Below are 14,374 nucleotides of genomic sequence, written 5' to 3'. Positions count from 1 at the left end.
TGGTGTAGGGTCGACTTGACGGTCAAACATTCTCAAAATGTGTCGACAGAATTCTAGTGTTGAGTTGTGTATTACATCCAAATCCGATGTAATATAGATATACATTTGTATGTATGTATGTATGTATGTATGTACGTATGTATGTATGTATGTATGTATGTATGTATGTAGGCATGTATGTTTGTATGTATTTATGTATGCATGTATGTATGTAAACGTGTATGTTATATATATATTCATGCACATATATCTTTTCTCTTATATGTATATATATATATATATATATATATATTATATATATATATATATACATACGCACACATGCAGATATACGTACACATATTCAGAACGATATGGATATAGGCATATACATATATACATAAATAATAAAGAGAGAAAGAGAGAGTGAAATCGAGAGAGAGAGAGATAGAGAGAGAGAGAGGGAGAGAGAGAACAAGAGCGTAAGCAAGACAAATGCAGATAGTGAGACGGAAATACATGAATGGAGTTTTATAATATGCGAGGGAAAATGCATGACAACGGATAATAAAGATGGCAGGCAAGGCAAAGAATTATTGGCGAATTATCTCAACAGATGTTTCATGAGAAAATGAGAGAGAGATAGAGATAGAGAGTTTGTGTGAGAGAGAGTGAGAGAAAAGAAAGAGATTGGGTAGATGATGGACATCGTTAACTAAGATAGAGTGAGTTTTCAGCGAATAAGACACAGCTTGGTGGAAAATATTGCGTATAAGAACAGCGATTTGCGAACACAGTTTGTCACCAATGTATCATGCGAGCAACTGCTAAATTGGTCGCAAGTCATCGCAGGATCTGTAGCTTATCTCTTCTGAAGTCAAATTGTAGTGTTTAAAACAAGGTAAAATCGAATATACTGTTAGAGATGATATAATGCATTTGAAAAGTAGATAGAACTGGCATGGTTAGCATGAGTTTGATCGTAGGGTTGCATGATTGGGTTCACCTAGGGTTAAAGAACAATGATAATATTGAAAGAATTGAGAAATTTTCATTGAATGAGAGAGAGAAAGACAACGAGGGATACCGGGGAAAGAGAGAGAAAGTGAGAGAAAAAGAGAGGAAGAGAGAGAGAGAGAAAGAGAGGGGAAGAGAGAGAAAGTGAGAGAAAATATAGGAATAGAGAGAGAAAGTGAGAGAAAAAGAGAGGGGAAGAGAGAGAGAGAGAGAGAGAGAGAGAGACAATGTAGAGAGGTATAGAAGCTGAAAGATAGTGAGAGAAAGATGGTGAGTGAAGGAGAGAGGCGTAAGAGAGTGATACAAAATTCAAATGACAAATTAAGGGAGAGGTAGCGAGATTTTGTTTGAGAATGTGAGGCGAATACGAGAGAGCAAGAGGAAGTGAAGTAAGAAATTAGTTGAAAAGAGAAATATATCGAGCTAAACAGAGCTAAAAAAGAAAAAGAAAAAATACAGAATTATTGCTTGAGAGGAAATAACATTAGGTGGGAATTATGGGAGAAATAATGTATTGTCGGTAATGACAAAAGACTAGAGGGGAAGAAAGTGGAGAAGACTGCAACATGGATAGAGAGAAAGACTGATAAATGTGTGGATAGTCACAACGATAGCGAGCTAGCCAGATAGTAAGATAGACTTAGGTACACAGCTTAAGAAAAGATTGAAGTTATATTATTAAATACAAGGAAAACGGTCATACAGCTTGATAATATATAAGTGTGAGCGCTAGTGGGTGAGTGAGTATGTGTGAGTGTGTGTCTTATATGTGTGTGTGTGTGTGTGCGTGCGTGTGTCTGTGTGTGTGTGTGTGTGCGTGCGTGTTTGTCTGTGCTTTAACAACGCAAGGATAACGAATATATTTCCTATTTCTTTGATGCTGGGCAGAGAGAAGGAAATCTTTATTTTACGTTTGGGTTTTGTAGGTTCTCCAACAGTGTGCAGAAAAGGAAAAGCACAAAATAAAAACAAGGGAAAAGTGAAAAAAAAAAAAAAAAACAGAAAATCTAAAAATTAAGAAATAACTTACAAGTAAAGTTCTACGTTTGACGAGGATGCCATTATAGAGAATGAAGCGGAAGTGAGAAAAATACGAAAGTGGGTTTTAACGTCAGAGAATTAACAGATGAAGTGAGGGGCAAGAACTTAGATTGCGTGTCTGAAATCGTGTGCGTGCACGTCTTTACGTATGCGCATGCGTGTGTGTGTGTTTGTATTCATGTGCGCATGCGTGTGTGTGTGTGTGTGTGTTTGTGTGTGCGTGTATGTGTGTGTATGTGTGGGTGTATCCGTGAGTGGGTGTATTATATGCGTTTGTGTGTTCCGTATATGCGTGTATGACAAGTGCAGTTGTGCTTTTGTGAATAGTTTAAGTATGCGTGTTTATCTGATCTATATCTGTGTTACCTTATAGGTATATACTGTGTGTGTGTGTAAGCGTATCAAGAGTACATGCGCACGCATTCGTTGGATTGTGTAGTTTGTGTAATAGAAATTTATTCTGGAAAAGAACATCTATGGAATTTAGTTGAGAATTAATCCGAATGATGCAGAAAGCATTTGTGTATGTATGTATGTATGTATGTATGTATGTATGTATGTATGTATGTATGTATGTATGTATATCTTCCGAACTGTGTATTTGTTGTGTTTCATCTATGTGTTTAGCTGACACTGCTGTATGTGATTTTGTCAAAACTATTGTGTACCTTCAGAAATCTGTTTATGTGTGCTTGTTTGCGTTTGGTGTATAAGAGTGAGTGTGTGTGAGTATTTGCGCGTGTGTGCACGCGTGGGTGCGTATGTGTGCGTGTGTGACTGTGGCTGGGTGAGTACGAGCTTTTTTACTCGAATAATTTGTGTAAAAGAAAAGTATCTTTTAAAAACAAGGTTACGTACGGTAAAAGGTCTTAGAAATAAGTTTGCTTTCTTTGCGGAGGCGAGAGATAGGAGTCTGGCGTGCACGGCAAAACCAAAACCGAAGATGTACCTTATGGTATAATCCACTGAAAGCAGCTGGCAGGTGATTCGTTTGCAGGAAGTGTGTGCAGGTGGTATTCTGTAATTTGTTATCCAAATCCGCGACGAGTTCGCTTAATGTAAGCGGAAGCTTCCAGTACCATCTGACAGCAAAAGTGTGTGCAGGAACGTTATTAAGGGTGTATGAGCTGGTTGAAGGAAAAGGAGAAGCTACAGACTAGCAAATTACCAAATTGCAGGTCCACTGAAAAACGAAAAGATAAGTACCTGTGTCGGAAGTTTTGTAGAACATTGTACTTGAGAGATATTATTAAGGGTGAGAAGTGAGGAAGGGATATTATTCGTAGGAGGGATGCAAAGACAGAGGGCAGGGGTGCGGTAGACTCTGTGAACGAGGGTGAAGGGCGGTTGGACTAAGATTTGTCGTCACTCAAGTTCAGTAAATACCGAAAATAATATTGATACTGGGTTCTGAAGTCGTAGTCGTGGCTGCAGAAATGTCGCAGGAAAATGAATTGTGAGTAGAGGATGGCATGCTTGGTGTAAAATCCATATATTCAATATATCATATATTCAAGCATTCCATTTTCAGACTTGCCTCGCTCGTCAGGTGCCAAAACTGCAGCATTCGAAACGATCGGAAGTTATTTTCCTCCTTTTCACTTTTCTACACACATGGATTGAATTCTTATGTTAATTTTCTGTCATCTTTATTCCAATATATAATTTCATCACATTTACAATTTAACCAACACACACACATACTCACGCTGTTCACACACGTGCATAGCACTTCAAATATACAAATACGTCAAAAATATAATATCACATGCATCTATCTACAGAATACACAGATAAAACACACATTTCTGGATACATAAAGATACTCTACCCTCGGGCCAACCAAAGCCTTCTGAGTGGATTTGGTAGACGCAAACATACTTATATATACACAGTATATATAAGTATGTATATATTTGTGTGTGTGTGTTTGTGTGTGTGTGTGTGTGTGTGTGTATCTGAGTTTGTGCCCGCCACCATCGCTTGACGACGGATATTGGTTTGTTTACGTTCCCGTAATATAGCGGTTCGGTGAAAGAGATCGTGAGAATAAATACAAGGCTTACAAAAGGATAAGTCGTGGGGGGATGGTTGACTTCTTGGATTGAAAGCGGTGCTCCAGCATGGCCGAAGTCGGATGACTGAAACAAATAAAAGAATAAAAAGCAAAAAATACATATTATAGAAACCTACACAAGTACTTTCACTCGAGTAATCTTCATTCACATAACTCGCTACTCTTTGTTGATTCTCCGATAGATTAGTTTATTTTCCTCAGTTTCCACCTAATTCTCAGGTAATAGCGTCTCCGTAAAACATACACACGAAGCCAGTTCTTCTTCTCTATAATCCTGCTCGTCCCCATCCTCCTGCACTTCCTCCTCCTCTCACTGATCTTCACCTCCTCTCCCACTTCCCCTCCTCTCTCCTTTTTTGTTTTGTTTTTTGTTTCTTACCCACTTTTTTTCAGATTATTACTAAGTTTCACCGTATTTATTCATCGTCATTGTGTCATTGTGTTGTTATAATTATATTCTCGAATAGTTTCTTCTCCACGCTGACGAGGACAACACCCGTCGGTATACATTCACTTCCTTTACTTTCTAGATTAACTATTCCCACATGGACCACCACCTCGGATTAGTTGGATATACAAGTGTCTGTTCTTCTGTATCGTCCTTCTTTTTGTTCTTTCTTTCTTCCTTTCTTTATTATTTCCTTCCTTCCTTCCTTCCTTTCTTTCTTTTTCTTTCTTTGTCCTTTTCTGTCTGTCTCTCTCTCTTTCCTTCTTCCTTTCTCTCTTTCTTTCTTTCTTTCTTTCTTTCTTTCTTTCTTTCTTTCTTTCTTTCTTATCTTTCTCACGCTTATCTGCCTGCTTGTCTTTCTCTCTCTACCTCTCTCATCCCCCACCGTCTCTCGCTCTCTCTATATACGTACATACGTACATACATCTATTTACAAATATGCATAGACATACACGCATACGTATGTATATCCATACATACACACACACACACACACACACACACAACAACAACAACAGCAACAACAACAACAACACACACACACACACACACACATGCATATATAGATAGCTAACTAGTAGATAAAAACAGATATATTATAGATGAACTGATAAACAAACTGCGATGACAGAAAGTAAATAGAAACATCGTTGTTTGTGTGAGGCAGAAAGAAATAAGAAGAATTTCATGAGAAGAAAATACCATACAATAAATAGCAGCATAACTTTATACTATTCAAAATATCTCGTTCATTTTTCTTCTTTTGTTTTTACTGTTTTGACACCGTTTAGAATCGTTGTCAGTCAGCAGCATAAATATGTAATAGAGTGTCCAATATATATTTATAAGTAACTGATTTTTATAGTGATGAATCCAAAGTGTTTATTTTCCAGAAAGTGAAGCAGTTATAGTCATCTGTTTAAATATTATATAAACAGAAATACACATACTTCACACACGCATACACACATGCATACACGCACGCGTATAAAGAAAACTAGGTATAGATTCATAGATACCTATGTATATACATATATGTGTGTTTGGGTGTGTGTTTGTGGTGTGTGTGTGTGTGTGTGCGCGTGCACATAGGTATACATATATTTATAGAAAAGGAGATTTAAGGATAAAGAGGATAAAGACAGGTACCAATAACAATAGCTATAGAACTAGTTATCTCCTCCCTCTCACTATATATGTATATGTATGTATATATATATATATAATACTATATATATATATATATAATATATATATATATATATATAATATGTATGTATGTATATATATATAATAATATATATATATATATACATATATGTATGTATACGCACATATACACATGGACATTTATATGCACGTATTAATTCATTTAATAATGGTTCGCGAAGTAGATCGCATACAAATTTATATACTATACTTTGATACTTTGTATGGTTTCGGCCATTATTGCCCAGGCCATGCTAACTTAATAGCATATATATATATATATATATATTTTCTACTCTAGGCACAAGGCCCGAAATTTTGGAGGAAGGTACCAGTCGATTAAATCGATCCCAGTACGTAACTGCTACTTATTTAATCGACCCCGAAAGGATGAAAAGCTAAATAGACGTCGGCGGAATTTGAACTCAGAACGTAGACAGACGAAATACGACTAAGCATTTCGCCCGGCGCGATAACGATTCTGCCAGCGTTCAATGATTGGATCGATCTTGTCCAATGTTAACGCTCGTTATGTCTAAAGGAGATAAGGATGCGAGTCCAACGGGCAGTCTTCAGCTTTTTCGAGTTTTACTATCCAAACAAAAGTTTGTTAATCCATTATTTACTTGCTATTCTTTACAACTATGTGATGCACTTCGAGAAGCATTATTCTAAAATGGATACAGAAATTCAAAGGATTGCTTTGGTCCAATGACAAAACTCCAGTCGGTTTCTACAAGAGAATTTGTGTTCGAGTTCCACGAGCAGCTTTCGAGTTTTCCTATTCTAAGAAGGGTTTTTCGCCCTAATATTTACATGCCATTCTTTATAGCATGTAAATGCACTTCGACGAATATTATTTGAATGAAAAAGTTATTTCACGTTCTCTCGAAAGTTTATTACATATTATATATATATATATATTATATATATATATGTGTGTGTGTGTGTGTGTTGTGTGTGTGTGTGTGTGTGTGTGTGTATGTTTTTTGTGTTGTGTGTGTTGTAGTAGAATAGTCCGTTACAGAATATAAATGATATCAGGAGTTAAACGGGTAGAGTTTAACACCTGTTTCTGGGGCTTGTTGGTCCGGAATAATTATAGTTGCTTGGAGCCATTATTGGATAACACCGTCTCCTTCTTCAGGGAGAATTTTACATTGGCGAATTTTACAACACGTCAGATGTAAATTCTCCAGTGTACAACTCTCCCTTGAAGACGGGGGTGGTGTTATTCGATAATGGATCGAAGTAACTATCATTATTCCGGACCACCAGAAACCGGTTTGGACTCGTAAAACTCTACCTATTCAACTCCTGATGTCATTAATGTTCTATAAGTCAGACTATTTATATCCATACACATGTACATTTTCTTCTATTAATGTATTTAATATTCTGTGTGAATTGATTTGCCTAACTTGCTTGTCATTGCATTTCTCATCTACCGGGCTCAAGTTGAAATCTCTGAGCACCTCGAAGTATATTCTATATAGAGAACATATGTCTAACTTATAAACTATAATATATCTATCTATCTATCTATCTATCTATCTATCTATCTATCTATCTATCTATCTATCTATCTATCTATCTCTCTCTCTCTCTCTCTCTCTATATATATATATATATGCATACACAGAAATAGCTCGCGCACACATAATTTTGATCACAAGTCTAAATACTACGATAAATGTGGAGTTGTACCCAAATAGATAATGCCGATGAATCCCGCAATATGCACTTCATAATATAATAAGATAGCTAAGAAAATTAAAGATAGCTAAGAAAATTAAAAAGAAAAGCTACAAATATCAATGCTTCGCTGCTTTATAATAGTGACATGATACCTTCGCTTCAAATACAGCATCGATATTCTTAGTTATGTACTCGTTGCTGTTGAGTTGTATGTGTTCACACCTTCAGTATCTTCTCTTTTAAATCAGATTTTTGTACATTATTACATACTGCAATTTTCTATCAGATGTATATTCCCACATACTTTGCATAGTTTTTAAGTCAGAAGCCTGTTTAATCAATTGTGCTGTATCATTCACTCTACGTCAATTTTATTAAAGTACAGGTGACTCGAACTAACGGAATCGAGTGCATTTTTTATGATGCTACGTATTGTATGGCACCGCTATATGTAAAGGGGGAACGCAAAACAAAGACGATATTTTATAATTTGTGTATGAAATCTACTTGAAGATTTATATTCACTCGTCTTTTGAATACAAGACAATACTTAATGAACGTCTCAAAAGAAGAATATCTTAGCTTGGCTAATTTCATACTCATTTCAACTACAAATATTCAAGCCTCCGTTTTTTTTTATCTTAAAGACAATTCTATAAATTTATATACACCACTAGCACATGCACCAGTAATTTTAAGTCTCATATTCTATCAGTTTCTTTTGCCAAACAGCTGTATGTTACGAGGATGTAAACAAACCAACATAGTTTGTCAGTCGCGAGACTACAAACAGAAGTACGAAGGTATGCAGACCCATACACACAAACACACACAGACGTATATCATTCGACGGGCTTCCATACAGTTTGCGTTGACGAAATTCACTCAAAATGCATTGGTCAACCCGGAGCTATAGCAGAAGACAATTTTCCTTAGTTGCCGCGCAGTAAGACTGAACCTGAAAGTTCTAAAGTGAGCTTCTTAACCACACACCTATTCATTAAATTTGTTAATTGCAAATATTCTATAGATAAATAGTTCATGTTTCATATATATTGGCGATTTTTTTCCTCTGTCTTCCCTTCTCTGGATCTTTCCTTCTCCTATGTTTCTGACGAAGAGCTCCGCTCGAAACGTTAAGCCGTCCTTCTTTCCTTCTTTCCCGAGCGTCCAATAATACTATATTTGTTCCACGTCCTCGCGATGTTGTGTTTTGTTGTGCTTTCATGGTTGGATTAACTTTATATAATATATATATATATGTGTGTGTGTGTGTGTTGTGTGTATGTGTGTGTGTGTGTGTATGCATACAGGGGTTAGAAAAAATAATGGACAAATTTACCATCATAGCATCATAATTTTGAAATTTCTATAAAACCGTCTTAAGCTTTTTGTTCTTTTTATTTATTATTTGTGTTGCTGAATATGTTTTGCTAAAATTGCTGTTTCTTTTCAGATATCATCAGAAAAAGGTAATTAAAATTCATTAACATGACAGATCTGTCGGACTTTCAAAGAGGTCAAATAGTTGGTGCTCGAATGGCAGGAGCTAGCGTAACGAAAACAACCAAAATGTTTGGTGCATCAAGAAGTACTGTCTCGAAAGTAATGACAACCTTTGAGAAAGAGGGAAAAACCTCCGCGTCGAAACAAAGCTCCGGAAGAAAACCAGAACTTTCAGATAAGGACCATTGGACTCTTACGCGAATTGTTAGAAAAGATTACAAAAGTAAAGCTCCCAAAATTACTGCAGAGCTTAATGACCACCTCGAGAACCCAGTTTCAACAAAAAACTGTTCACCGCAATTTCACGGGAGGGCTGCAATAAAAGAAAACCGCTACTTTCAAAAACAAACGTTGCAAAACGTTTAGAGTGGAGTAAAAACTTACAGAATTGGTCCCTAGGGCAGTGGAAAAATGTTATTTTCTCGGTCAACCGCCCTTTACCTTATTTCCGACCACCGGCCGAGTATACGTGTTGAGACAGCCAAAAGAAGCTTTTGACCCAGACTGCCTTCTTCCAACTGTTAAACATGGAAGCGAATCTGTGATGATCGGGGTGGGGGTGGGGCTGGAGGGTGCTGTATCTTGGAGATCCGCCGGCCCAATGGTTTCCCTTCACGGTAGAATTAATAGTCAATACTATTTAAGCATTTTATCTGATCAAATTCATCTTAAGGATGCGGAACTGTTTCCGGAGGGAAACGCAATCTTTCAGGATGATAATGGACAAATTCACACAGCTCAAGGTGTTATTGAATGGCACGAGGAACATTCTAGTTTAGCTGAACATTTTATCTGGCCATCACAGTCCCCAGATTTCAATATTATTGAACATTTATGGTGCATTTTATAAAAACAAGTAAGGTGTCAATATCTTCCACCATCATCACTACAAGAACTGGAGACTATTTTAGCTGAAGAATGGACAAAAATTCTTTTGGAAACAATTCAAACTTTGTACGAATTCATACCTTTAGGGTGTTTCCATTATTTTGTCCACCCCTGTATATGTATGTATACACACACACACAAAAAAAAAAGAAATACACACACACACATATATATATATATATATATATATTTACAACAGACTTCCACACAGTTTCTCTCTATTACCAAATTCGCTGATCGACCGAAGGCCAGGGTAGAAGTCAGTTACTCAAGGTACTGTGCAGTGTGGGAAGGGGAGGCCAAAAACACGTAGTTGTAGAGCGGCTTTACGAGAACAGCTGAGGCAGCACCTCCATGACCACGATTTAGCTAGGCGACCATTTTAACTTACAAAAATAGCAGTTAACTTTCCCCCATGTCATACCTTATTCCTCTACAGAAATATAAAGGAATGTCAATATTTGATAATGCAATATTAGATACAAAGAAATAGAATGGTAACAAGGAGATACTTTCGCCGTCATTTGATCTGCAAAAACAGGAGCTGAATCTTTATCGGGCAAAACACGCCCGTCTAATATAAATGTAGCCCTTAATAGATTGCACCGATATTGAACACATATGCTTATGGCTCAAATGGCTTGACCATAGAATTGATCAATGAGAGTTAGCCGTACCGATATTGAACACATATGCTTCTGGCTCAAATGGCTTGACCATAGAATTGATCAATGAGAGTTAGCCGTACCGATATTGAACACATATGCTTATGGCTCAAATGGCTTGACCATAGAATTGATGAATGAGAGTTAGCCGTACCGATATTGAACACATATGCTTATGGCTCAAATGGCTTGACCATAGAATTGATCAATGAGAGCTAGCCGTACCGATATTGAACACATATGCTTATGGTTCAAATGGCTTGACCATAGAATTGATCAATGAGAGTTAGCCGTACCGATATTGAACACATGCTTATGGCTCAAATGGCTTGACCATAGAATTGTTCAATGAGAGTTAGCCGTACCGATATTGAACACATATGCTTATGGCTCAAATGGCTTGACCATAGAATTGATCAATGAGAGTTAGCCGTACCGATATTGAACACATATGCTTATGGCTCAAATGACTTGACCATAGAATTGATCAATGAGAGTTAGCCGTACCGATATTGAACACATATGCTTCTGGCTCAAATGGCTTGACCATAGAATTGATCAATGAGAGTTAGCCGTACCGATATTGAACACATATGCTTATGGCTCAAATGGCTTGACCATAGAATTGATGAATGAGAGTTAGCCGTACCGATATTGAACACATATGCTTATGGCTCAAATAGCTTGACCATAGAATTGATCAATGAGAGCTAGCCGTACCGATATTGAACACATATGCTTATGGTTCAAATGGCTTGACCATAGAATTGTTCAATGAGAGTTAGCCGTACCGATATTGAACACATGCTTATGGCTCAAATGGCTTGACCATAGAATTGTTCAATGAGAGTTAGCCGTACCGATATTGAACACATATGCTTATGGCTCAAATGGCTTGACCATAGAATTGATCAATGAGAGTTAGCCGTACCGATATTGAACACATATGCTTATGGCTCAAATGGCTTGACCATAGAATTGATCAATGAGAGCTAGCCGTACCGATATTGAACACATATGCTTATGGCTCAAATGGCTTGACCATAGAATTGATCAATGAGAGTTAGCCGTACCGATATTGAACACATATGATTATGGCTCAAATGGCTTGACCATAGAATTGATCAATGACAGTTAGCCGTACCGATATTGAATACATATGCTTATGGCTCAAATGACTTGACCATAGAATTGATCAATGAGAGTTAGCCGTACCGATATTGAACACATATGCTTATGGCTCTAATGGCTTGACCATAGAATTGATCAATGAGAGTTAGCCGTACCGATATTGAACACATATGCTTATGGCTCAAATGGCTTGACCATAGAATTGATCAATGAGAGTTAGCCGTACCGATATTGAACACATATGCTTATGGCTCAAATGGCTTGACCATAGAATTGTTCAATGAGAGTTAGCCGTACCGATATTGAACACATATGCTTATGGCTCTAATGGCTTGACCATAGAATTGATCAATGAGAGTTAGCCGTACCGATATTGAACACATATGCTTATGGCTCAAATGGCTTGACCATAGAATTGATCAATGAGAGTTAGCCGTACCGATATTGAACACATATGCTTATGGCTGAAATGGCTTGACCATAGAATTGTTCAATGAGAGTTAGCCATATTGGGTAGAATAAGAGTAATAGGAAAAACAAGAGCAATAAGAATAACAAAACAAGAACAGCGCGATATCATCAACAGCATTACAACAACATCTGTATTTTGACACGATTGTTACCATAAAATGGTCCAATGAACTGTAATAGGACCAACCACATAATGGCAGCATCAATCTCAACAACAATAATGCAATAAAAAAAACAGCCACTTGTAACACTTTCAGCATGAAAAACAATCACATCAAATTCAAGAGTAATAACACTACCAGCGCCGGCCACAGCACCAACCCCAGCTTCAACAACGCAAGCAACAACACCAGCCCCATCCCCAACAACACAAGCAACAACACCTACACAATCGTCAGCACCATCAACAAAAAGACCAATACTACTAAATTTATCACAGAACATTTGATTCCTTAAATTACCTAAAACAACTTTATCAAAACCTACCGCCCACCAGTTCACACTCTCGTCGATGGGAGAGAAAGAGAAAGAAAGAAAGAATAAATGAGAGAATCTTCGAGTGAGAGAGAGAAAGAGAGAGAGAAAGAGAGAGAGAGGTTGGGCTTAGAGAGAGGTACTATGAAAGAAAGTAGGAGAGAAACAGACATGATTTACTGAAAGAATAACCACAGAGTGTTAGAGAAATAATCTAAATATATAATTTCCAGATTAAATTCTCTTTTTAATTTCCTGTCGAAAATTTATTATAATCTGTTACTTTATCTCTTTCTTTCCTTCTTCCTTTCTTTCCTTCTTCCTTTCTTTCTTTCTTATTATTTTCCTTCCTTCCTTCCTTTTCTTTCTTCTGTCTTTCTTTCTTTCTTTACTTCTTTCTTTCTTTCTTTCGTTCTTCCCTTCCATATTTCTTTCATTCTTACCGTTTTATTTCATTTTATTATATGTTTATTTTATTTTATTTTATCATTTTTGTTTTTCCAGACACTTTTATCTTCTGTTGAAAGCAATTTTGAAAGACCACGATATCTTATCACTTGAGCCTGACCTGAAAATCGAGAACTTCACAAGCTGTCGTCAACGCCACGTACAAAAAAGATATAATGTATTAAATCAGACATGACCTGTGGGCAGTTGAGTCAAGTTTTAATACGGTTCTCTGTACATTGTGCCAGTAAGTGGTCACATGTGGTGGTTAGTATATATCACATACGACTATGAAAGCTACTTCGTAGAAAAGCGATTAGTTTACAACAACTCTTGCTGTCAGGATTTGTTAGTCTTGTAGTTTCACTTTCACTTTTGATGAACAGGAATTATATATTGTATCTTGCTCTGTCTGTAGCGTTTCCGTCTATCGCTCCGGGGATCGAGTGTTCTTATCTCGTTACTGTTGATAATAAAGGTTGAGTCCTTAGGCTGTGTTAAGCTTAACTCTTGTTCGCTCAGATTGATTGGCTAGTGTAATAGACGGGTTCTGTATGGTGTCACACAACTAATCAATTGAACATAACGCATAATTATATAAGGTTTAGAATTTTAACATCGCTGTATTGAAAAATCTTCTGATCAGTGCATTCAGTTAAAAGAAGAAGAAGCGAAGAGAAAAAAACTGATATAAAGAGATGTAGGTCGGTAGAAAGAGAGAAAGAAGGAGTGAAGAAGTAGAAAATCTGATAATATTCCCTTAACAATCATATATATATATATATATATATATATATATATATAATATATATATATGTATATATACATACTCAGTTTATAACTCATATAATGTACATGAGTAAATAATAAAAGAAGAACAGTAAGAATATATATAAACATATATATATATATGAATATATATATAGACAGATATATTGATATAGACGCATGCGTATGCACACACACACACAACACACGCACACAAACACACACACATATATGCATACGTATGTGTGGGTATGTATATGATAAGCAAAGAAAGATTGAAAGAGAATGAGATCATGAGATAACAGATGTAATAATTTCTAATTGTAATCGTAAAAATTGGGGAAATTTGTCTTCTGAGAACATCTATTGTACAAACTATATTTTACCCTCAACACGAAAAAATAATAATATGCGAAGTGACCTCATCACCAGTGAATAGAAGTGACTGATGGTGCTGGAGATCTTTGTTACTATAGTAGCTTGAAGTGCTACGCATTGGTTTCATTTCTAACACATTCCCACTAGACTGAATATTGTGTTTTTTCTCCTTTCATG

The 14,374-nt window shown here is 36.5% G+C and overlaps 1 long non-coding RNA gene across 1 annotated transcript; it reads left to right on the top strand.

Moving 5' to 3' along the window:
* Positions 1–2,621: 2,621 nt before the first annotated feature.
* LOC118761520 lies at positions 2,622–9,256 on the top strand. Its single transcript, XR_004997441.1, has 3 exons — positions 2,622–2,632; positions 3,127–3,131; positions 9,125–9,256. It is a non-coding gene; the product is annotated as an uncharacterized LOC118761520 (long non-coding RNA).
* Positions 9,257–14,374: the final 5,118 nt, after the last annotated feature.

This window comes from Octopus sinensis, unplaced genomic scaffold, assembly GCF_006345805.1.
Source record: "Octopus sinensis unplaced genomic scaffold, ASM634580v1 Contig14632, whole genome shotgun sequence".
NCBI lineage: Eukaryota > Metazoa > Mollusca > Cephalopoda > Octopoda > Octopodidae > Octopus > Octopus sinensis.
The sequence above is the reverse complement of the archived record's forward strand: the minus strand, read 5'-3'. Positions and strand labels throughout refer to the sequence as shown.